Source organism: Bos grunniens, chromosome 1 (assembly GCF_055505025.1).
Source record: "Bos grunniens cultivar Pamir isolate PY7600 chromosome 1, Bosgru_T2T1.0, whole genome shotgun sequence".
Lineage (NCBI taxonomy): Eukaryota > Metazoa > Chordata > Mammalia > Artiodactyla > Bovidae > Bos > Bos grunniens.
In genome coordinates this window covers 135,655,060-135,681,796 of record NC_141165.1, presented here as the reverse complement: position 1 = coordinate 135,681,796, position 26,737 = coordinate 135,655,060, and the positions used below count along the sequence as shown (strand labels likewise).

Genomic DNA, 26,737 nt, shown 5'->3' with positions numbered 1-26,737 from the left:
ATTTCTGGATGCGCATTCCCAGCTCTGTGGCCTACTTTTAACTGCTCACACCTGCAGCTTTTCCGGAGGATTGTTCTTTGGCTACTGAAGCAGAGCAGAAAGGATCAGGAATTTGCAAATCCTCATTTCTACCACCTTCACCCAGCAGGCAGCCAATGACTGACTGCTATTACAAGTGGACTAAATTCCAGCTCCCTCACCTCAAGGAAAGGTAATGTGTGAAGCACAGTCTACATTCCAGAGTTACCCATAGGAGCCAGCCCAGGCTAGGATCTCACCTGAAACCATAGCCTTTGTTGACTTTCCCCCCTCACATATCCTACCTTTCTGTGCCCTTTCCAGTTTCCTGTTAATAAACCACTTTCACGCAGATCCTATCACTTAAGAATTTGTGTTGTGGAAACCCAACCTAGAAAGCCAGGTCTATCCCATTCCTGGAATTCCTCAAGCCTGAGAAAGTAAGACAGTTCTTCAATCCTCAGTTCAAAGATGTATCTTATGCTTACTCCATATTGAAGACTTCCCTGGAATGTTTGGCAATGATCACTTTTATTTCCTTTCAGGGGGGAAATAAATAGCTGATTCTCTCAAGGTATGGCCTTGTCTCAGGGCAGCAGGACCAGCTCAAAATAGCCAGATATTAATATTTTTCAAAATCTGGATTATACAACCACACCCATGATCAGAGTTTTTTGTTTTTGCTTTTTGAAGTTTGAGTGAGGATGGAGAGTAGAAGCTAATAATACACAAATACGGCAGAGGAAAGATTATGGTAAAAATTCCAATGTAGCTGGAAGGCAGAATATGAAGCCATGAATAGAAGATGAAAGTTCAGATACTAAGTGCTTTACACCCCACTAAAGAGTTTGATCTTTATTGTATAGATACCAGGGATATTTAGATGAACTGAGATATAAAGAGGTATATTTTTTTAAGATAAAGGTCATAATGGACTGAAGGATAAGAAATAGGGAGAATCTTGGACATAGAAGTTGAGAAGTCACAGGGAAATACAGCTTGGGATGTAAGATAAAACTGTGGGTAAAGATCATCTAGGGTCTCCATAAAAAAAAAAAAAAAAAAAAAGATAATAAGGGGAATAGCCATGAGAAAACAAACCCTAAAATGCAATGCGTGCGCCAAATGGAAGGGGAAAAGACAGGACATGGATAAAAACCAGCAGACATTAATGCCCTAGAATCCACAGGAAACATAATATAGAGCATCAAATTTTATAGAAAAATCAAGTAATGTGAAAGCAAAATAGGATTTGGCAATGAGAATGTCATTCGTGGCTAACAGGAAAACAATCTCATTGAGATGGGGTAACAAGAGAGGACGCCAGATTGTAATAACTAAGACTGCATGAAATTTGGAAAAGTAGACTCTGTAAGTGTGGTCTTATCCTTCACACCACCGTTTTCCCCAGAAAACTCATCACATGTTGAAAAAAGAATTTGGAAGGAGTTTGAAGAGGATGCAGAAATAAGATAAAATATTTCTGAGTGTGAGGGAGACTTGGAAATATCAATAAACTCTGGAGGAGGAATGAAGAGGAAAAAAATAAATGAAGAATACCTACAAAAAGAAGGATCAAATGATGATCAAGATCCTAGATATGGGGAAGAATGTCTTAAAGAGAAGGCCAGGGGATACTGTCCTCTGAGACAGGAGGGAAGATGAATAAGGATGGATCTACAGCTAGAGGTCAGGTGTCATGGAGACAGGTGAGCAGTTCATAAGAGCCATTCTTTTGTTTGAAAAATCAAGCACAGTCATCTGCCAGGGTTTAGAGAGATGGAAGTGAAACAAGCACTTATGGAGAGGAATATAAAGCAAGAAATATTTTTTTTTAATGCATAATTACACATTAGACAAAGACTTACCAAGGGTATTGAGGGTCCAGTTGATTAAAGTATGGTGATATTGTTCAGTCCCATTGTAGAATCTTAATGTTCAGGACCAAGGATTAACAGTAAAAATAAAAGATAGTTATAAAGAAAATGAATGGGTAGATTCATCTTTGGTTGTATATTACCATAGTAGGGGCTGGGAGTGGGTAATGCCTCAGTTCAGTTCAGTCGCTCAGTCATGTCCAACTCTTTGTGAACCCCATGGATTGGAGCATCCCAGGCTTCCCTGTCCATTACCAACTCCCGGAGCTTACTCAAACTCATGTCCATTGAGCTGGTGATGCCATCCAACAATTTCATCCTTGTCCCCTTCCCCTCCTGTATAAAGAGAGACAGAATACAAAAGAAATTGAGGGTGCTGGTGAAAGTACATTTAAGTAATTAAATTATGATGTCTAGGTTTCATCTAGGTTTCATTGAAAAGGAATTGATATCAAAAGGAAATGGTCAGATTTGGAACATTTCAAGCAATAGATGTATACAGATAATTCCAGAAAGCAGTCCATCACAAAATGTAAGGACAGTAAAGAGATGCCCAAGGAAGGCAGAAAATGTGAGCTAGGGAATGGAGGTGAAGAGCAGTGGATATTGAAAGCCCAGCACCACTAATGTTACATGCAAATAGAGAAGGTAGCTAAGTCCAAGGTATCTTTGGAAAAGGTTGATAGAAAGTCTTATATCTACTACTGTGGGAAAGAATCCATTAGAAGATATGGAGTAGCCCTCATAGTCAACAAAAGTCCAAAATGCGGTACTTGGGTGCAATCTCAAAAATGACAGAATGATCTCTGTTCATTTCCAAGACAAACCATTCAATACCACAGTAATCCAAATCTGTGCTCCAACCACTAATGCTGAAGAAGCTGAAGTTTAATTGTTCTATGAAGACCTACAAGACCTCCTAGAACTAACACCAGAAAACCGATAGCCTTTTCAACATAGGGGACTGTAGTGCAAAAGTAGGAAGTCAAGAGATACCTAGAGAAACAAGCAGGCAAGTTTGGCCTTGGAGCACAAAATGAAGCAGGGCAAATGCTAACGGAGTTTTTCCAAGAGAACACACCGGTCATAGCAAACACACTCTTTCAGCAACATAAAGATGACTCTACACATGGATATCACCAGATGGTTGATACCGAAATCAGATTGATTATATTCTTTGTAGCCAAAGATAGAGAAGCTCTATACAGTCAGCAAAATCAAGACCAGGAGCTTACTGTGGCTTAGATCATGAACTTCTTATTGCAAAATTCAGACTTAAACTGAAGAAAGTAGCAAAAACCACTAGACCATTCAGGTATGACCTAAGTCAAATCCCGCAGTAACAAATAGATTCAAGGGATTAGATCTGATAGACAGAGTGCCTGAAGAACTATGCATAGAGGTTGACAACACTGTAAAGGAAGCAGTGATCAAAACCATCCCCAAGAAAAAGAATGCAAAAAGGAAAATGATTGCCTGAGAAGGCCTTACAAATAACTGAGAAAAGAAGAAAAACAGAAGGCAAAGGAGAAAAGGGAAGATATATCCATCTAAATGTAGAGTTCCAAAGAACAGCAAGGAGAGATAAGAAAACCTTCTTAAGTGATCAATACAAAGACATAGAGGAAAACAATAGAATGGGAAAGACTAGAAATTGCTTCAAGAAAATTAGAGATACCAAGGGAACATTTCATGCAAAGATGGGCACAATAAAGGACAGAAATGATATGGACCTAACAGAAGCAGAAGATATTAAGAAGAGGTGGCAAGAATACACAGAACTATACAAAAAATATCTTCATGACCCAGATAGCCACAATGGTTTAATCATTCACCTGGAGCCAGACATCCTCGAATGCAAAGTCAAGTGGGCCTTGGGAAGCATCACAATGAACAAAGCTAGTCATCACTAAGGATAAAGCTAGTGGAGGTGATGGAATTCTAGTGGAGCTATTTCAAATCCTAAAAGGTGATGCTGTGAAAGTGCTGCACTCAATCTGCTAGCAAATTTGGAAAACTCAGCAGTGGCCACAGGACTGGAAAAGGTCAGTTTTCATTCCAATCCCAAAGAAAGGGAATGCCAAAAAATGTTCAAACTACCACACAATTGCACTCATCTTACACACTAACAAAGTAATGCCCCAAATTCTCCAAGCCAGGCTTCAACAGTACATGAACCAAGAACTTGCAGGTATACAAGCTGGATTTAGAAAAGGCAGAGGAACCAGAGATCAAATTGCCAACATCCTTAGATTATAGAAAAGGCAAGAGAGTTCTAGAAAAACATTTTACTTCTGCTTCGTTGACTACTCCAAAGCCTTTGACTGTAGATCACAACAAACAGTGGAAAATTCTTAAAGAGACAGGAATACCAGACCATGTTATCTGCCTCCTGAGAAACCTGTATGCAGGTCAAGAAGCAACAGTTAGAACAGGACATGGAGCAATGGACTGGTTCCAAATTGAGAAAGGAGTACGTCAAGGCTGTATACTGTCAACCTGCTTATTTAACTTATTTTTCTTATTATTAATTTATTTTTTTATTGAAGGATAGTTGCTTTACAGAATTTTATTGTTATCTGTCAAAACTCAACATGAATCAGCCATAGGTACAGAGTACATCACGTGAAATGCCAGGCTGGATAAAGCACAGGCTGGAATCAAGAATGCCGGGAGAAATATCAATAACCTCAGATATGCAGATGACACTATCCTTATGGCAGAAAGTGAAGAGGAAATAAAGCTTTTCTAGATGAAAATGAAAGAGGAGAGTGAAAACTCTGGCTTAAAACTCAACATTCAAAAAGTGAAGATCATGGGATCTGGTCCCATCACTTCATGGCAAATAGATGGGGAAACAATGGAAACAGTGTCAGACTTTATTTTCTTGGGCTCCAAAATCACTGCAGATGGTGACTGCAGCCACGAAATTAAAAGATGCTTGCTCCTTGGAAGAAAAGCTATGACAAACAGCATATTAAAAAGCAGAGACATTACTTTGCCAACAAAGGTCTGTTTAGTCAAAACTACAGTTTTTCCAGTAGTCATGTATGGATGTGAGAGTTGGACCCTAAAGAAATCTGAGTGCTGAAGAATTGATGCTTTTGAACTGTCATGTTAGAGAAGACTCTTGAGAGTCCTCTGGACTGCAAGATCAAATCAATCCATCCTAAAGTAGATCAGTCCTGAATATTCATTGGAAGGACTGATGCTGAAGCTGAAGCTCCAATACTTTGGCCACTTGATGCGAATAACTGACTCATTGGAAAAGACCCAGATGCTGGGAAAGGTTGAAGGTGGGAGGTGAAGGGGTCAACAGAGGATGAGATGTTTGGATGGCATCAGCAGCTCAATGGACATGAGTTAGAGCAAGCTCCAGGAGTTGGTGATGGACAAGGAAGCCTGGCATACTGCAGTCCATGGGGTTGCCAAGATTGGACACGACTGAATGACCGAACTGACTGAGACATAGAGAATGATTGTGAGAAGCAGCAAAGCTGAGACTCACAGTCCTCAGCTCTTGTCCTGAAAACTAGAACAACAATATCCCAACAAAATGGAAAACAAAAGCAAGGAAACAGGTCTAAGTTGAGAGGGAGATGAATGTGTTAGATGTGATGAAATATTCAAGTGGAAATTTCCTCCAGATAACTGGAAATAGACATTTTAAAATACAAATCGAAATGGTATTGGTGTCACACCCTGAGTGTTCTGCTTCAGATTTCAACAACCTCTGATGTTATATGTTGACCTGATATCACCAAAACAAATCTTCCCAAATCACCTAGTTTTCCCTGATAATTCCCAACTCAGTCTATGCTGTCATCATCCAGAATTGTTAAAAGCTAGCATCTAGACATAGAGAATTTAACCCAATAAACTAAACCACATATGGAGTTCAGGATAGTTATTCTTACAAATGAATTTAATCTCTAAATTGATATATAGCAGCATTATGCTTTTGAAGCTAGACAGTGATTGACAAACTTTGGGGTGGGGGTGGGATAAGCCTACGAAGTAAAAGAGCACTTCATCATGCTTGGGAAATTCATCAAACACTGGCTTGAGTCACAGTTCTGCTCTGCATGGGGAGTTGGGAGGATGCTGTCTGTGTACAAGTACATCATATCTAACCATTAGGATACTTAAAACTCTCAGCAATGAAAATGACTCTAGACAAAATATGTATTCTAAGGGGCTGATAGAGTTAATCCTCTTTTAGAAATCTAGATATTATTTTTTTCTTCATGTTCATCATATTGCAAAATAATTTATTCATCATAAGGTCATATGTATTAGTAATTTATGGCTTACACATATTTTCTCTGGGGCTCTTTTCTTATCCATAGTGCTGTGTAAATTGTCTTTATTAGGCCAAGTCCATGAGACCTCACTGCTAATTCTGAGGTTAATGCAAAAACCATAGAAATTTACCTCTTAATCCTACTAACCGATATTTCCTTCTTTCTTTCTCAAGTTTTATTTTCTTTTTCTACATAAGTATCACAATCTTTGGCCACCTGATGTAAACAGCCAACTCATTGGAAAAGACTCTGATGCTGGCAAAGATTGAGGGCAGGAGGAGAAGGGGGCGAAAGAGGATGGGATGGTTGGATAGCATCACTGACTCAATGAACGTGAGTTTGAGCAAACTCTGGGAAATAGTTGGGTACAGGGAAGCGTGGTGTACTGCAGTCCACGGGCTCTCAAAGAGTCAGACATGACTTAGTGACTGAACAATGACAATCAGAGTCTTGGCACAAGCAAGTTTTATATTTTATATGAGTAAAATCAAACACATTTTTTTTCCAAAATGAGAACAATACATAGTACATTGCTCAATCTTGCATTATTCCTTCCATTCAAAACATGGGTGAAATATCTTATCCCAAAGAACATACAATTAGGCAACTTGGTGGGTGTAAAGTCATTTATCAGCTCCCTCCCCAGGTATATGGAAAAAGAATTCTATCCATATCCCAATAACATCCCTTTTCATCACCAAGGGTGTATCTCATCAATGACAGACCAAGCACAGGTGGTGTTCGCTAAGACTTCGAAACAAAATTCTTTCCCCAGAGTGAACAGCTTCTTACAAGAATATTCGGAGTACAGTGTGTTCCAGGCATGTAGCACCTGTTACCCACTTGTTTAAATGTCTCATGAAGGGGACAGAGAAAAAATAGTTTCTCTCTGTCTCCGGGAACATACATAAATTTAGCATACAGTTCTTTTTTGGCCAAGTACAAGTTTGAATTACCTTAAGAAAGGCCATAGGATATACTTTCTTGAAGATGCTCTTCATGCTACCATTTATTCCATAAAATGACAGAGGAGGTGGTGACCCAGGAGAGAGGAGGAAGGGAATGGAGATAAAAGAAATGAAGAAAGAAAATGGAAGGAAGGCAGCATTGCAAATCCAACACTGAAACGGAGATGAAAAAGAAAACTCGTAAATTTCCTCTTACTACTAATGTTTGCATTATGCCCAAGTAGTTGGTCTCCCATGTCTACTTAATTATGAGAAATGTGAGACCCAGGTCACTGCTTTTTAAATATTGAAAAACCAGTACATTTATGAAGATGTTATTGCCAACTCCTTAGGAAATAGGTTGAGTTTATATTATTTTTCCTACATTTTGAGGTTAGCTCAGTCTAAATAGAGAACTGAATGTTTTTCCTCATGAGACCAAGCAGTCTTAATCTCATTAGCATGATACTTAAATGAAAAGATATTGGTCTAATGTTACTTTATTAATTGTAGCTATTACCATTGTTGAAAAACATAGGAGCATTGGAATGATTTTAGAAACAAAATCATTACTATATTAATTCAAGCTGTACCACGGTCTTAAACAAGCATTATCTACTACAGAATGCAAACACACGTGAGTACAGTTGACCCTTGAATAATAGGGGTTTGAACTGTGCAGTCCACTTATACACAGAGTTTTTGCAATAATCACCGACTACAGGACTTCACGCTCCTGGGTGGTTGAATCGGTGAATGCAGAATTGCGGACATGGAGCACTGACTCTAAAGTTGTAGGCAGACTTCCCACTGCATGGAGGGTCAGTGCCCTAACCCTTTTTTGTTTCAAGGTCAACTGTACTTTCAGAGTACATGTGCACGTGTTGTGCGTGCACACACATCAGTGTGTGGATTCTCGTGGACACATTCACACACCCCACAGTATTCAGACAAACCACCCAACCTCTTCAGCATTTCATTTCTATACTGAAGTGAAGCACCTGTCTTTACCCTCTGGACTACTGTAACTTTTAGACCACTGTTTATTAATAGCCATTCTGTGAATTGTTCTCCAGCCTTCTGAGGCTGTTTTCAGAATTACAAACACACTCATAAGAAGGGAATTCAAGGTCAGCAGTCTGTGTTAAGCAATTCCTATATTTATAAAGTTTCTAGAAATGGATAACTTATCATTCTTCCTCTCCATGCTTGCTGGGCTCAGGACCAGACGCTATTTTCACAAAGTCTTTTTTTAACACAGAGATGAACATCTAACATGCATCTGTGGTTCAACCTCACTCCAAGGGCCTGTGACTCTGGTGATTGGCTAAGGACTAGCCCTTTGGAATCAGTCCCACCCCCCTCTTCCTGCCAGCCTGGCTCACCTCAGGAGCAGGTGCAAAACTAGGAGCAGTATCCAGGCTCGGAAAAACTCTTCAGTGTTGCTGCAGTTCTGTCCAGGGAGTAGAAGAATGTGCAGTGATTAGAAACACATATTTCTGTTGTCATTGTATATGTGTGTGTGTTTTCACATTTTCACATTACAATTTACATTTTTTCTTTTTTCTTTTTTTTTTTTGACTTTTCACCGAACTTGAGTGAGAGCTTGTATTTAGTTTTGGACTCTGATCTGTGTTCTTTAGGCCTACTCAAATATAAAGATTTCATGTCCTTTGTTTTTGTAGGAAAAGTAAGCAATGGTAATTTTGCACAGTGTTGAATATGCAGTTATTGTATGATTATGGATAAACTGAAGATTGAGGCACAGATTTACAAACAAATCCAGAGAAAAATCAACAATTAAAAGAAATCATTAAAAAATGAATGTAGCTATGTACATGTGAAATTTCACACAAAAAAAATGATTCAAGTAAATGCTGGGAATCTCATAAATTTCATTCAGAAATCAATGCCTTGAAATCTCACTAAATATACATAAATTTAAAGTATAACAAATATCTAGGAAAAATGATGAAATGATAATAATGTATAAGCCACACTGCTATATACTGTACAGAGTGGGCAGCCAATAAAGGTTTGTTCCTTTTTCACTCAAATATTTGCAAAATGTTTTGTTGTAATGTTTCAGTAATCTTCAGGAAGAATAGAGAAAGAAGAGTAGAAACCTGTCTGTATACTACTAGAACTACACAGTGGTGAGAGTTTTCTTACTTGCCCCACGCTCAGTTTATCTTGGCAGCCATGTACTCACATGTGGAATATGACATTAGTCTAGGATAATGTGATAACATTTACCAGAAAGAGCAACTTAACATTCTCTGTCCTGACTCAGTACCCACCAGAAAGGTTTAGATCTTTATTTGGTTTCTCCAGTTGATTCTCTAGTAGGACAACATTGCTTTCAGCAGCCACAGTAGATATTCTACTTTACTTCATGATAATGTTGCAAGTGCTAATTAATACACTGTATCCTGTTTAAAAATAAATGTTGGCAATTTTTACAATAATGAGAATCTATACCTCAAAATCTGATCACCAGATTTGTGGTTTTAAGTTGATGGACTCAAGACATTTCCATTTCTTCTCCTCTCAAAACTCAACAACCTAACATCCAGGAGAAAAAAAAAAAAAAAACCAAATACATGAAAACCAACAAATTTGAAGAGCTATTTAAAAAATTAGAATAAATCTGTAATCCCAAGGCACAGTGTTGGAAGACTGCAGTAAACAGAAAAATAACTGAGAACGATGGAAATAGTAAAATCTTAAGGATAGATTTATTGACTCATATGGCCCCTAACAACCCCAGAAAGTCTCAGAAATTGGAATTACTGGGAACACTCTGAAGATATCAGGGTAAGTATTTGAAAAAACCAGCTGAGGAGCAATTAGCCTCACATCCCCAGTTCCCACTCACTGTGAGTACCTTCTGATGACTATTCTACTTCTAACACACCTGCAAGCATGAGCACAGAAGACTGCAAATTACCATACAAAGGAAGATAAATGGAATCAAACTAAAACTTGCTTACTAAACTGTGGACCCTGATCCATTCTTTCCCACCAAATTCTGGCTATCTGGTAGGCATGTTAATTCCCCACAGGAAAATATAAGAGAAAATGTACTGCCTCACAGAAAGCCCCAGTAGGAATCCAAACATTGAGGGGATTCACAACATAGAAACTGGCTGGTCAGTCTGGCAAACACAGGAGGTTCAGCCATGCATAAATGCAACCCACACCCATAGAACTTCCTATTCAAATTTTAGGGCCTTTATCTTACTTAGAAACAAAATCAAAGAACTGAAAGCTTCTAAAATTAAGATGAGAAAATAACCAAAATAGATTTAGGGAGCGAAAAAATGCTTTAATTAATATCCCTGGAGAGTAAGAGAGGTATTGAACCCATGGAACAAAACTAACTGCTTAAAAAGAAACATTCATGGAACAAGAAATAGAAATTAAAGCATAAAAAGATCACTTGAATAAGAGTTCTACAAAAGAGCTGGAAGATCAAAACTGCAAAAAGATAACCAATAAGAGAGAAAAGATGAAAGAAAAACAATTAAGTGAAGAGGCCCAATATCTGACTAATAGGAGTTTCACAGAGAAAACCAGAAAATTCCCTACCTTTGAAAGATGTAAGTCTCCAGATTGAAAAAACCTGCCACCAAGTGCCTAAAGCTATAAATGGAAAAGAAAAAAAAAAATAAAAAGGAGACCCTCCAGAGAAAAAAGGGGGGCACATACAAAAGATCAGGAAAAATCACATTTGCTTTCTAAAAGCAACTTAGAGGCCGTGAAGACAGTAGAACAGTGCATTTCAAATTCTATACTATCCATTCTAGTAATTTATATCCAAATACATGATCAACCATATGTAAAAATGAAATAAGGACATTTTAAGAAATTTGTTAAATTTCTAGTTGTTATTCAATCGCTCAGTCATGTCCGACTCTTTGTGACCCCACGGACTGCAGCACGCCAGGCTTCTCTGTCCTTCAGTATCTCCCAGAGCTTGCTCAAAGCCATGTCCATTGATTCAGTGATGCCATTCAACCAGCTCATCCTCTGTCATGCCCTTCTACTCCTGCTCTCAGTCTTTCCCAGCATCAGGGTCTTTCCCAATGAGTCGGCTCCTCACTTCAGGTGACCAAAGTATTGGAGCTTCAGCTTCAGCATCAGTCCTTCCAATGAATATTCAGGACTGATTTCCTTTAGGATTGACTGATTTGATCTCCTTGCTGTCCAAGCGACTCCTTGCTGTCCAAGCGACTCTCAAGAGTCTTCTCCAGCACCACAGTTTGAAAGCATCAATTCTTCAGCACTCAGGTTTCTTTATGATCCAACTCTCAGATTTATACATGACTACTGGAAAAACTATAGCTTTGGTTATACAGATATTTGTCAGCAAAGTGATGTCTCTGCTTTTTAATGTGCTGTCTAGGTTTGTCATAGGTTTTCTTCCAAGGAGCTTTTCTTCTTTTAATTTCATGACTGCAGCCAGTGTCCCCAGTGATTTTGAAGTCCAAGACAATAAAATCAGTTACTGTTTCCATTTCTTCCCCATCTAATTGCCATGAAGTGAGGGGATCAAATGCCATGATCTTTGCTTTTGAATGTTGAGTTTTAAGCCAGCTTTTTCACTCTTTTCTTTCACTTTTATCAAGAAGCTATTTAGTTCTCTTCACTTTCTGCCATAATGGTGGTGTCATCTCCATATCTGAGGTTACTGATGTTTCTCCTGGCAATCTTGATTCCAGTTTGTGCTTCATCCAGCCTGGCATTTTGCATGATATATTCTGTGTATAAGTTAAATAAACAGGGTGACAATAGACAGCCTTGACATACTCTTTTCCCAATTTGAACCAGTTCATTTTTTTATGCCATGTTCTAACTGTTGCTTCCTGACCTACATACAGGTTTCTCAGGAGGCAGGTAAGGTGGTTTGGTATTCCCATCTCTTTAAACATTTTTCACAGTTTATTGTGATCCACACAGTCAAAGGCTTTAGTGTAATCAATGAAGCAGATGTTTTTTCTGGAATTCCCTTGCCTTTTCTATGATCCAATGGATGTTGGCAATTTGATCTCTGGTTCCTCTGCCTTTTCTAAATCCAGCTTGTACATCTGGAAGCTCTTGGTTCACATACAGTTGAAGCCTAGCTTGAAGAATTTTGAGCATTACGTTACTAACACCTGAAATGAGCACAACTGGATGGCAGTTTGAACATTCCTTGACATTGTCCTTCTTTGGGATTGGAATAAAAACTGGCCTTTTCCAGTCCTGTGGCCACTGCTGAGTTTTCCAAATTTGCTGACATATTGAGTGCAGCACTTCCACAGCATCATCTTTTAGGATTTGAAATAGCTCAACTGGAATTCCATCACCTCCACTAGCTTTGTTTGTAGTAATGCTTCCTAGGGCCCACTTGACTTCATGCTTTAGGCTGTCTGGCTCTAGGTGAATGACCACATCATCATTATCCGGGTGGTTATTCAGGTCATTGAGACCTTTTTTTTGTACAATTTTTCTGTGTATTCTTGCCACCTCTTCTTAATATGTTCTGCTTCTGTTAGGTCCATACTATTTCTGTCCTTTATTGTGTCCATCTTTGCATGAAATGTTCCCTTGGTACCTCTGATTTTCTTGAAGAGATCTCTAGTCTTTCCCATTCTATTGTTTCCTTCTATTTCTTTGCATTGATCACTTAAGAAGGCTTTCTTATCTCTTTTTGCTATTCTTTGGAATACCCACCTGCAGCAGATGGGTATGTCTTTTTTTTTTCTGCTTTGACTGTTGCTTCTCTTCTTTCAGAAATGCTGTGTCTCAAAATAATTACTTTTTGTCTTGTTTTTCCAGAAGTTACAAGGCATATTTCATCTACAACAAGGGATAAGCCAAGAAGTCTTAGGATGAGGAATGAGAGCTCAAAATCCCAAATGGAGTGCTCAACAATCCAGATGACAGTTGGGCAGAAGCCTTCACACAAAGAAGAGCCAATCCTGAAAACCTCTATTTAGGGATTTTCTAAAGAATACAGAAGAGACACAAAGGATGCTTTCAGGGGAAATAAAGATGAAAAGGAAATTGATACATCAACAACTAGAATTGACTGTATGGGAATTTGAATGGAGCAATATATTACATGGCTATCAGAAGGTGTATAATGACTCAGCCATAATTTTTAGGTAATTAATGAAATAGGAAAAAATGCACTTATTAACTCCAGGGGAAAATACTATTAAAAACCATATAACTAGAGCATTTCACTTGGTTCAACAATGGATAGTATTTACACTAGTCATGATAATGGTAACACTAACTATGGGTTTGTCACCAAACTGTAATAGAGTTGGATAATGGTTAAACTTAAACACACTCAAAATAAGGTAATCTATGTTCTATGTAGCATTTTGGGGGCTTCCCTGGTAGCTCACCTGGTAAAGAGTCTGCCTGCAATGCAGAAGACCCTGGTTCAATTCCTGGGTTGGGGAGTACCCCTGGAGAAGGGATAAGCTACCTACTCCAGTATTCTTGGGTTTTCCTGGTGGCTCAGATGGTAAAGAATCCACCTGCAATGCGGGAGACCTGGGTTTGATCCCTGGGTTGGGAAGATCCCCTGGAGGAGGACATGGAAATCCACTCTAGTACTCTTGCCTGGAGAATCCGCATGGACAGAGGAGCCTGGTGGGCTACAGTCCATGGGATCACAAGGAGTTGGACATGACTGAGTGACTAAGCACAGCACATGTAGTATTTATAAGTAAAGAGCTAAGTACCAGAAGAGCTAAGAGAGATGGCATTTCTTATTTCCAAAGGGGGATCACTGCGGTGAAGGGGCTAGTGGTGGGATGGATTGGGGAGAGGGGCACTGCTATGTCTTTCAGCAATTATTTACTTTTGAAAATATGGAATCAAAATTAAAACTAAATCTTTAAAAAGCTTATGATCCCATTAAAACAAAGTAGGAATAAAGAATGATTTTTAAACACGCAAGCAGTAATTACTCTGAATTCCACCAAAATATGATACCCTGGAAAGTACAGCTTAAAACAGCCCACTAAGGTTCTCCTTTATTTATCTGAAAATTGGCGATGTTGTTATTGCATTTACCATGTCACTGAAGGCTAGGCAGGGAATGAAGCAGAAAATGTCCTTACCCTCATGCAATTCATATCTTTTCTGTACCACATGAGATATAAAATATCAGTTCTAATTCAAAGGAGAGACAGGAAGTTGCTTGAAGGGGAGTCAGGGACTGATGGAACAAATGAGCTTGGATGCAAAATACTTTTAAGATCTAAATAATCCCTTAAGGTTGAACATATTTTTTAAATGTGTAGTACAGAAATAGTCCCATCATTCTAGAAATATTGTATATTTAAGAATATGCCATATCAATTCCATGGTAACTGCACTGGAAAAACAAGGACAACCCAGGCTACAGTTTCTGAAAAATTGGACATGGAGTTGGAGCACCATTCTGTCAAACATTGTGGAATGCTTTCTAACCTTAACTTTAACCCTGTTTGACTTCTTCTTTTGGAAGAAAGGAGATAACAACCAAAAGCACTAATATTAAGGCTGTGATTTTTTTATGTCTATGCCAAAATTGTATTTACTACTGCACCCTTCCTATATCAGTGAATGATTTCAAATTCGCTGTGCACCCCCACAAACAACAAAAGCTATGACAATGCTTTTGTCCCCAAGCTGTCTATCTGTCTAAAGCATCTGAGCCTGAATCAGCAAAAGCATCTTACATTACCATTCATTTGTGTACAGTACAAAACAATGATGGTATGGCAAGACTGTAAAATTTACTGTAACTGTAAAATTTTCCTTTTCCTTTTTATGTATTCATTTAGCAGTTGTGATGTATTTCAATGCTGGAGGCATAGGATGACCAGTACAAAACTCACATTCAAAGAGGAAGAAACAAATGATCAACAAGTCAACAAGTAAAGACTCCCAACGTCTTCAGAAAGTGGGAGATAACCACTATAAATAAAATACAACACAGAGAATGAAGGTGTTCATTTCAATGGAGCAGTTCAAGAAAAACGTTCAGAACAGTGGGTCACTCGGTAATGTCACTTGGCTTAGAAACACTCCTGATGGATTCATGACCTTGTCCTGAGAATATCCTGTTTCGTTTTGTTTTTTATCCCCACTCTCTGATATAGAAAGCATTTTCTTCCCCTGTTCTCTGGACTTCTCTAAGAGTCTGAACTGCTAACTCTCAAGATGCTTTCATCTAGATTTTATTTTTTGCCACATTCTTTACCGGGCCAGCAACCTCCTGATTTTTGACTCAGCTCATGAGAGATTTAATTCTTGCAAATTCCCATTTGGAACCTGTTCAGTGATTGGGAACTATATTTCTGTGTGGCTACAAGGAATTATATTTTGAATGGCAGTCTAATATTTTCTGATTGCACAGCTGCTAAGTGTTATTTTGTACTGCTTCCCTTTACTGGTTCAGAACCCTCTAAAACTTTACCCATGGCAGTCAGATTTTGACAGCATACAGGATGGCATGACTTCAAGTATTGCTGGATTTGAATCCCCAGCGAACTTGAAAGCATTTTAAATCCATTTTACTAGCAAGATAAATTTGATTTTACTCTTGTGGGTTTTGTAACATTGATTTTAGGTTTAAAAATTAAAAGTGAAGAAATTCTAAAAAGGATTTCTGCTGGTTGTTAATTTTATGTTTTTACACAATTACTCTAACCTAACAAATAACCAGCAAAGAACCAGTCTGCCAATGCAGGAGATGTAAAAGATGTGGGTTCCATCCCTGGGTCGGGAGAGTTCCCCTGGAGGAGGGCATGGCAAAACACTCCAGTATTCTTGCCTAGAAAATCCCATGGACAGAGGAGCCTGACAGGCTACAGCGTACAGGGTTGCAAAGAGTCGGACACCAGTGAAGTGACATAGCAATAAATAACCAGTTTTCTGAAACATTAGAAAAAAATGATACTGAAGCATAAATAACGTTCTACACAATAGATGCTAAATAAAAAGGCAATTCAGAGCCTTATATACTACGTACACAAACGGCCAACCACATGTGCCCAGGCAGTGACAAAGGATCGCCTTCCCCCTCTCCACCCCCGCCTCCAAGGCATGTCATCTGCTAATGGGCTTCCTTACCCCACATTCTTCTCTGTGGTTCCACAAGGAAAGTAGTCATGATTTCATTTAGGTCTCCCTGTTGTGTCTTTGCCACAAAGTATAATCTTTTCCTGTCTGGGGTTCCTTTCAAAATGCAAGCCTCTACACACTTTCTTTTACAAGTTGGATCTCAGGTCTGAAACACTATCTCCCGCTGTGCTGAACATCTGTTCAGAATCTTACTACTTATTTTTCTTTCCCCACTTGCTTTCCCACTGGTTATTTCCCACACCAAAATTACTTGACAAAATGGGGTTAGCCAAATTGGTTTGCATGCTCTGGAAGCCCACTGTCTTTTACATTTTACAATGTCCCACAGCACAGAGGACAGAATTCTATGCCTATTGTGATCTGCCCATCATTTGTTGAGAGAAGAAATGGAAGGATGGATGCCTCGTCTTTACAACTCTCGTAAGTGACATTCAATGGATGTGATCTTCTCTTTATTAAATAAAATGTTTGGACTCCATCACCTACTATGATTAACAGAGGTTAATATATAAGAAGTTAAAGGGGTTTGGGAGTCACTAGGTTAAATAGTTTAACCTAGAGTTTATCCGTAGAGTTGGAAAAGAGGAAGACAAGGTATTTTATTCTATTTTTAAAATTTTTAATTGGAGGATAATTGCTTTACAGTATTGTGTTGATTTCTGCCATACAACAACATGAATCAACCATAATTATACATATATCCCCTCCCTCTTGGACCTCCCTCCCACCCAACGTCCATCCTACCCATCTAGGTCATCACAGAGGACTGAGCTGGGCTCCCTGTGTCACACAGCAACTTCCCACTAGCTATCTATTTTATACATAGTAGTGAATATATGTCAATGCTACCCTCTCAATTTGTCCCACCCTCTCCTTCTCCCACTATATACACAAGTCCATTTCCTACTTTCACGTCTTTATTCCTGCCCTTTATTCCTTTTATTTATTCCCTTTATTCCTGCAAATAAGTTCATCAGTATCATCAACAAGGTATTTTAAACACAGATACGTTGAGCAAAGATAAATTAGACTAATTTTACAGCACAGGAATATACTTGAAAGTGCTTTAAGCAGAGTGATACGAAGTACAAGGACAAGAAAGGAAAGTATGGGTCTTTTAGAAAAACAAAAGCAAACCAAGCCATTCAAGTGTTGCCGGGGATAACGGTAAATCAATCACACAGTCAAAACCCAGGGAAAACCTGGAAATCACTGCAGCTTTTATTAATCAAGAAAAAATCATTCTTTTTACAAAACAAAGCAAAATTCCTTAAATAGAAAATACTCACCATCAACATAACTGTCTCATTTGTGATGTCAAGGATGCAGAGTAGCTAAAAGAATAGGATTCTAACAGCCCTTTGAGCCTTATGGGTACCCACCTGCAAAGCAAGATGGGGAGACACTTTCCTTTACTGACCTTTCCTTTGCAATTCATGAGCATCAAATGTGAGAATGAGATTCAATGTAAATGCTAGCAGGTAAACCAGATCAATTTTTTACTCCTAACCTGTGACTAAAAATAAATTTTAAAAGTGCTCATCATTTTTTAAAACAACTGCTGTTAGAATGAATTTACATACTAAATGTGCTTCCTCGTGGCTTGGATGGTAAAGAATCCGCTTTCAATGTGAGAGACCTGGCTTCAATCCACAGATTGGGAAGACCCCCTGGAGGAGGGCATGGCAGCCCACTCCAGTATTCTTGCCTGGGGAATCCCATGGACAGAGGAGCCTGGTGGGATACAGTTCATAGGTTCTCAAAGAGTCAGACTGAGTGACTAAGCAGAGCACATACTAACTATCCAGACCTGACCACACAGTGTCAGCAGGAATTCCAGAGGCCATCATGGACATGCTTTCTTCATTACCTGACTATGAAGGGCACACTGTATTGGGGTCCCACATTCACCCCAGCAGGAAAAGCTGTGTTTCACATCTCCACAGGGTGAGTGGCTATACTTCTGCAGGAGGAATTGTTAGGCCTTTCCATGGTTTCCCTACGTCTCCTGAGCTGACCCGTAACAGTGATACCCAACCCACTAGAGGCTTGAGTTTAAAACATTTAGTCCTCCGCCTTAAGAGAAATTTACATATATCATAAACTTACCAAAACATCACTGTTATTCCAGCCCTGAGTTTTGATCAGTTTCCTACAAAAGGAACTCATAGTACCTCCCCTCAGACTTGGAATATGAGTCCCTTAAACTTCTTCAAGAGTTTCTCTGACACAAGAGAAGCAGAGTGTTAGGATAATTAATGGGTACTTCTTGGCCATAGGGAGAGAGAAGCCAATGGGCAAATCATTCTGCCCACTTTTTCTTTAAGCAGACTGATTCCAAGACACGCCTTATTTGAATTCTCAGGCTGTTCCATAGTAAGAAGCTACCAGCCGTAGCAGGCACTGCTGGACCACACATCGTGGGTCATTTTCCTTCCTCCTTCTGCGTGTCTCTCAGCCTGTCTCTTGTTCCCACCCCTATGGGATCACACTCCAGAATACGGTACTCAAACTAACCTTTGAAGATGAGCTTTCAGGGGCTCCTACGTCAGGACAGCCACGGGTAGGACAATCCGCTGGGGGACAAGGCGGGGGTTGGGGATGAATTGGGAGATTGAGATTGACATATGTGCACTGCCATGTGTAAAACAGATAGCTCATGGGAATGTGCTGTCTAGCACAAAGAGCTCAGCTCGGTGCTCTGTGATGACCTAGATAGGTGGAATAGGCGTGGAGGGAGGTCCAAGAGGGAGGAGATACATACGTATACTGTTGTTTGTTGTTTAGTCACTCAGTTGCGTCTGACTCTTCGTGATCCCATGGACTGCAGCACACCAGGATTCCCCGTTCTTCACCGTCTCTCAGAGTTTGCTCAGACTCATGTTCATTGAGTTGGTGATGCCATCCAACCATCTCATCCTCTGTCACCACTTCATGACACAGCAGAAACTAATGCAACGTTGTAAAGCAACTGTACTCCAATAAGAAAAAGTAAATTAAAAAAAAAAAGTAAAGTAGTGGGATACAAACTTCTGTGGGTCCAGGAGCTGACACACTTCTCTACAGAGTGATGAGAGGATGGAGATGTATGCCACCTCTTGTCAACCTCCGGCTTGAAAGTTTTCCAGATAAAACCCACACTGTGTATGATTGTATGAGTTGCTCTCCCCCTCTTCATATCCTTGCTATGATAACTGCTGTAGAAAAATCCCAACAGGTCATTTTTCTCCCAAGGATTTTATTTATTTTTTTTTATTTTATTTTTAAACTTTACATAATTGTATTAGTGTTGCCAAATATCAAAATGAATCCACCAGGATTTTAAATAAAAGTTGTGTAGGTCTCTAGAGAGATCTACAGATGAATATGAACAAAGGTTTGCACATTGTATTTGCAGACTGCTCTCAGGGTTGGTTGGTTTGATGATGATTTTTTTTTTCAACACAATAAAATTGAACTGTTAGGGGAGAGTGTGATGAACTGGGAGATTAGGTTCGACATAAATACACTACCAGAGTAAAACAGATAGCCAGTGGGAAGCTGCTGTGTGGTACAGGGAGCTCAGCTTAGTGCTTGCTCTGTGATGACCTAGAGGGGTGGGATGGAGTAGGGTGGGAGGAAGGTCCAAAAAGAAATGGATGTATGTAAACACACAGCTGACTCACTTTGTTGTGCAGCAGAAACTAATACAATATTGTAAAACAATTCTACTCCAATTTTTTTAAAAAGTCACTTGGGATGGCATGTTCATTATTAAATCCCTAAAATGTCTATAGACTTCACATCACTACCTTTTTCATCTTTAACACAGTTCACATTTATTATGAACTTACCAAATGAGACAATGTGTAAAGTACATAGCACAATGTGAAGACCACAACAAGCTTTCGCTAAATTTTGATTTCCTTCCCTTATTACCACAGTAATTCACGTTTCCTTTCTCCAGCTCTGTGGAAATGAACTGGAAAATAGAACTTCCTAAATATGACAAATGTTCAGAAGTTTGTGTTACATTTTTGGCAACGTCATTAATGTCAGTGAGCTTCTCCAAAAACCTGTATTGATGTCATTTTAATATCTGAAATAGTTCATTTGGCAAACATAAACAGCCTCAATAGGCTTGATTCTGTGGCCTCTTGCCTGGATAATGGATATAAAACTAGGTCCTAACTGAATTTTCTTGTTCTTCTGTTCTGGGTTCTTAAAATTCAGATAAGCACATCAGAAAAAAATGAAACTGCTAAAGGTCCCTGTCACCGTCACTTCCATCTTCAGGGACCAGGAATGCCTTGGGCTGCAAATTCCTCAGAAACTGCCTGTCACCTTCTCTTTTCCTCCAACGTGTCACTCATCACCAGAGACTATCTTCCTCTGCCAAGATCCTCCAGCAGCTGGAGATAAACCTTTGATCTGAGAATTTAAACCTGGATGGTTCGTGGATTTATTTCCTCTTCTGCCTTTTTTCCCCCTGAAATCTAGAATTTGTTTGCTCATTCTGTAAATGGCCCATGTCCATGGTCTTGTCCTTGAGGTCACATGTGATATTTCTTTTTTGCCTGTAATTGGTTGATTCTCCCCTAAGACCTCTACAATATATAGGACTAAGAAGAAGTCTTCTTGAAATCTCTGCTTAGACCATCATTTCACATCTAAGATGATATCTACTGCTTGATTTGCAGCACTCCTTTATAAGCAACTTTTCTGTTTAGGGAGATATTTGAAGACTAAGTATCTTTAGGAAGCTCACTGGACCTTCACTCTTACCTGTGAAAAGAACATGGATTATCTCCTATATTGTGCCAACCATTCTTTTCTAATGATACTAGTTTTAGTTCCTTGATGGAAAAATTATGTTCAGTTTTAAAACTGCAATATCCATAGTGAGGCATGTTTCTGCTCCTTAATAATTATCTCTATACATGATCAGAATGAGACCTCAGCATTGGGTGTACTCCCTAAAGCCATATTTTTAAGGAGGTTTTTGGAATCCAACAGACTATCACTTTCAATAAATCAACTATTTTTACCAACATATATGAATATTAGCTGTTTACTATAGTTAATTTTCTGATGATATGTTTCATTATCTATATCTCCCCAGGGATTGTATTAAGAGAAGAAAATACATCTTATGTATTTAACGTAGAACCCAGGTCTCCTGCATTGCAGGCAGACGCTTTACTCTCCGAGCCACCAGGGAAGCCCATGAGTGTATACCAGAGCCTTCTAAATGAATTATTGATTTGATGAATTTGGTTTGGTCTTAGTGACGCAACTTATAAGGTTAATACAAAATGGAACAATTTTCCAAACTGAATTTTTAACAGATCTTGTAAATCCCCCAAACTAAAGTTAATCAACACCTTAATTAATTTTAGGATTACTGTACCTACTAATTAGTAGTTCATATATAAAATGGCATTGTGTACAAAAAGCACAGACTTTTCTGTCTCAATGTGTGTTTATCAAAATGTATCCTAGGAAAAAAATTCTTTATGGGTGATTGTTAAAAATCATCACAGATTACTTGGCACCATTCCAGACCTTCTGATCAGAGTCCTTTGGGGCTAGAAGGCAAGAATTTGAATTTTTAATAAGTTCCCTGGTTCAGTCTCCAAAATAGTCAAGTATAAGAAGCCACATATCTGAAAGCTTACATAAAAGAAGTTGAAATCTCCACTTTGGTGGTAGCAAGCCATCAATTTGTCTTCTACACTGAATCTGCTACACTGAGGTACTTCACAAAATGAGAATCAGCACTTTTTTCTTTTTCTTTCTTTTTTTTTTTTTTGCAGAGTAAGATTCCTCCTATTTGCTAAAATAAATAATACCAAGATTAAGAATGAGCTATAAATTTCACTAAATGCTGATAACTTGAAATCTCCAAAATGGAATAAATTACTGGCTATTGCACTTTAAATGGACATTAAGAGTGTTCCAAATTACCGAATGTTTTGCCATTTTGATAAATTGGTTTTAATTTTTTATCAGACTATATTTAAGTACCCTCCTGTAGCATGTGCCAGAAAGTTCCATTAGGCATTCTCAATTGCATTTATTTTCTTTAATGTATGAACTGTATAAACTAAAGAGAGTCTGCAGAGCCTGGTGCCCAATGCCACTGCACTGCTGGGAACAGAGCCCCCTGGGTTCAGGGCTGCATTCACACTGTGAACTCCAGGAAACAATATGAAAGCATGAAGGAAACTTAAGTTATAGAGTTACTATTTTGTTTAATCTGATTGTACAAATATTGACTCATAAGTACAAAGAGAAAAGTGAAAATGGCACCTGCTTAAAACAATTTGATGAACAATGAGATTTGCTCCACTTTATGCAAAAAAGGGGGATGGGGGGTTTATAGTAAAGACACTCTAGTCCTGAGAGTCTAAGAGAGTATAATTAACTCCTTGGCACCGTGAGACAGACTCTCTCTGCATGTGGTTCATTGCCAGTAAAGGACATGCCTGGAACCACTGGCCAAGAATTATAGGCATTTGCTGTTACTTTAAAATATTCATGTTTCAGCTACAACACAGCATATTTTCAATTGACAGATACAGAAAGAAAAAAAAATTCTGCCCCTCCCCGCTTTCCTGGCATAAGAACCCTATATAATTAACTCTTTAGTTTAACAAAACTGGTAGTTTTCAGTACAACCATGGGTTTAGGGCACTCAATATTTTGAAATCAACCAGCCATAAGAATTTTTATTGTTTTTGTTTTTTAATTAGGACAATTATTTTCCTACTTAGATCTGATTGATATAGTTTAGTACACTTTAATTAAAACTGAACACAAGGATGAAAACCATGGCAATAATGGATGAAAGAGCCCATCCAGGCACTCTCTCGCCAAGTTGAAAGTCAGAAATGCACGAAAACCAGCCATCAAGACTTTGAAGACTGTAAGACCTTAACCACAGCTTGCTGGGACTTCCCTGGTGGTCGAGTGGTTAAGACACCACACCTCCAGTGCAAGAGGTGGAGGTTCAATCCCTAGGAAGGGAACTAGATCCCACATTCTGCAACTAAGACCCAGCAGAGCCAAATAAATTAAAAAAAAAAAAAATCAGTCTACTGATGATTAGATATTAAAAACAAAGAATGTGTTCCAGCTGTAAAAGAAAGATGACAATACAGAAGTAATACACAACTAAGCAAATATCATTTTTAAACTTTTCTTTTGCTTCCTATTGAAAGGAATTTCCTTCCTCTTTTGTAGAAAAACTGGAGTAGTTGCACAAGTGCCAGATTTAACATGCCTCTCAGACTCAGCATTAAGGAAGAAAAGAAAAAGTTTGGAAATGGCTCTTCTGTTTAGGTCACTAGTGCATCATTATCGATACTGGATGCTTTGTCTATCAACAATCAGAAAGCAAAGATCACTGCTTGCTGCATGAACTATATATTTGAAGATGGGCCTGTGACTTACAATCCAATATTAACTCTGAAGTCAGTGTGTAAGGATAATATTCCACTAATTTTTTTTTTGTAAACTCTCAGTTTTATTCTCTGAATTTATCTACTTCATCCTATGCCTCAGGCCAATTACCTGAGACCTTTGATCTAAATTCCTCTACAAATACCTGCCTCTCTACGACCAACAAATCATATGTGGAAGCTAAAAAATGGTACAGATGAACATATTTCCCACGCAGGAATAGAGATGCAGACATAGAGAATGGGCATGTGGACACAGTGTGAGTGGAAGGGGAGGGTGGGACAAATTGGGAGATTAGGATTAATACACACACACTGATGGCCTTCCCAAGTGGTGCTAGTGGTAAAAGAGCCTGCCCGCCAATACAGGAGACATAAGAGATGTGGGTGCAATCCCTAGATCTCCAATCCTTCAATCCCTAGATCGAGAAGATCTCCTGGAGGAGGGCATGGCAACCCACTCCAGTATTCTTGCCCGGAGAATCCCACGGGCAGATGAGTTTAGCAGGCTATAGTCCATAGGGTCACACAGAGTCAGACATGACTGAAGCAAGTTAGCACATACAGCACGCATATATACTACCATGTGTAAATGAGATAGTTGGTAGGAAGCTGCTGTATAGCACAGGGAACTTAGCTCGGGGCTCTATAATGACCTAGAGGGGTGGGTCTATTTCTGCTTTATTGACTATGCCAAAGCCTTTGACTGTGTGGATCACAATAAACTGTGGAAAATTCTGAAAGAGATGGGAATACCAGACCACCTGACCTGCCTCTTGAGAAATCTGTATGCAGGTCAGGAAGCAACAGTTAGAACTGGACATGGAACAACAGACTGTTCCAAATTGGGAAGGAGTAAATCAATTGTATATTGTTACCCTGCTAATTTAACTTATATGCAGAGTACATCATGCAAAATGCTGGGCTGGAGGAAGTACAAGCTGGAATCAAGATTGCCAGGAGAAATATCAATAAACTCAGATATGCAGATGACACCACCCTTATGGCAGAAAGTGAAGAAGAACTAAAGAGCCTCTTGATGAAAGGAAAGAGGAGATTGAAAAAGTTGGCTTAAAGCTCAACATTCAGAAAGCAAAGATAATGGCATCCAGTCCCATCACTTCACGGGAAATAGATGGGGAAACAGTGGAAACAGTGTCAGACTTTATTTTGTGGGGCTCCAAAATCACTGCAGATGGTGACTGCAGCCATGAAATTAAAAGATGCTTGCTCCTTGTCAGGAAAGTTATGACCAACCTAGACAGCATATAAAAAAGGAGAGACATTGCTTTGCTGACAAACATCTGCCTGGTCAAGGCTATGGTTTTTTCAGTAGTCATAAATGCATGTGAGAGTTGGACTATAAAGAAAGCTGAGTGCTGAAGAATTGATGCTTTTGAAATGTGGTGTTGGATAAGACTCTTGGGAGTCTCTTGGACAGCAAGGAGATCCAACCAATCCATCCTAAAGGAAATCAGTCCTGAATATTCATTGGAAGGACTGATGCTAAAGCTGAAACTCCAATACTTTGGTCATCTGATGAGAAGAACTGACTCATTTGAAAAGCCCCTGATGCTGGGAAAGATTGAAGGCAGGAGAAGAAAGGGACGACAGAGGATGAGATGGATGGATGGCATCACTGACTCAATGGACATGAGTTTCAGTAAACTCTGGGAATTGGTGAGGGACAGGGAGGCCTGGCGTGCTGCAGTCCATGGGGTCACACAGAGTCGGACAGGACTGACCGACTGAACTGAACTGAACTGAACTGAGAAGGACGGGATGGGAGTTGGGAAGGAGGTTCAAGAGGGAGAGGGCATATGTATACATACAGCTGATTCACTTTATTGTACAGAAGAAACTAACACAGCATTGTAAAACAATTGTATTTCGATTTTTAAAAAATCTGATGTGAAACAACCAGCAGCAGACACAAAATCATTTTCTCATTGTGGCTCAGAAACCAGCACTGTGCCTTCCACACAGCAGGTGCTTGCTATCTGCAAGTTGAATTAAAATTAAATACCTCCTTTCTGTAGAAATCTGCCACATTAAACTATTTTTATAATTTCTAAAATCCACTTTATTCATAGAACAGATCCTTTGTCGGGTTGGTTTTGTAATATTCTATTAGACCTTTAACAAAATTTACATTTTTTATGAATGGTTTTGTCTCTAAGCCATACTTAATAATGTGTTCCATAAAGTAAAAATGCTAGGCTTGGTCATTCAGGAAGTGTTGCATTTGTTTTCTAAGCTTCCATGGTGATTACTTCCTTTCAATAAAGGGCCACATGATTTAAATTCAAAATGTGGTATTGGTCACTTAGAGCAAACAACTCAATAATGATGATCGACTTGACATTGCAATTGAACTTGATAGTTTTCAAGGCTTCACATGGATTACCTCTTTTACTGTTGATAATGGCCACTTATATATGACGCTAACATTATCTCCATTTAAAGAGGAATTTGTATATTCTAGTGGACGATGCATTAACTATATATTCATCTATCTCTGCAAACTGGAAGCAAAATTTATACTTTTAAAATTGTTCTCTGAATTTATCATTATTTTAATTAAATGTGACACTGTTCTTCATAAGAACTTTGTTCCATTTTTCTAAAGGGAGGGGATTCCTACCTTAAACTTTCAAGAATGCTGTGGGCGGTGTGCTTCTTTACTTTGCTTGTGCTCAGTTGATAAGTCCTGTCAGATTCTTTGCAACCCCATGGATTGTAGCCCTCCAGACTCCTCTGTCCATGGGATTTCCCAGACAAAAAAACTAGAGCAGATTGCCACTTCCTCCTCCAGGGGATCTTCTCGACCCAGTGATGAACCCTCGTTTCCTGCTTGGCAGGCAGATTCTTTAACACTGCGCCACCTGGGAAGCTCAAATACCAGAGGAAAGAACGTAGACAACTCTATATTCTCTCTTTTTTTTAAGATTTATTTTAATTCACTACTTACAAATAATTGGGCTATATTAATTTCTGAATGCAGGCAAAATAAT

General features: G+C 38.9%; 1 long non-coding RNA gene across 1 annotated transcript in view; it reads left to right on the top strand.

Moving 5' to 3' along the window:
* The window catches only part of LOC147380232 (uncharacterized), a 29,402-nt gene extending 13,600 nt beyond the window's left edge, over positions 1–15,802 (top strand). Inside the window, exon 2 of the long non-coding RNA XR_015167479.1 lies at positions 12,970–15,802. This is a non-coding gene — a long non-coding RNA (uncharacterized LOC147380232). The remainder of the gene's footprint in view (positions 1–12,969) is intronic.
* Positions 15,803–26,737: the final 10,935 nt, after the last annotated feature.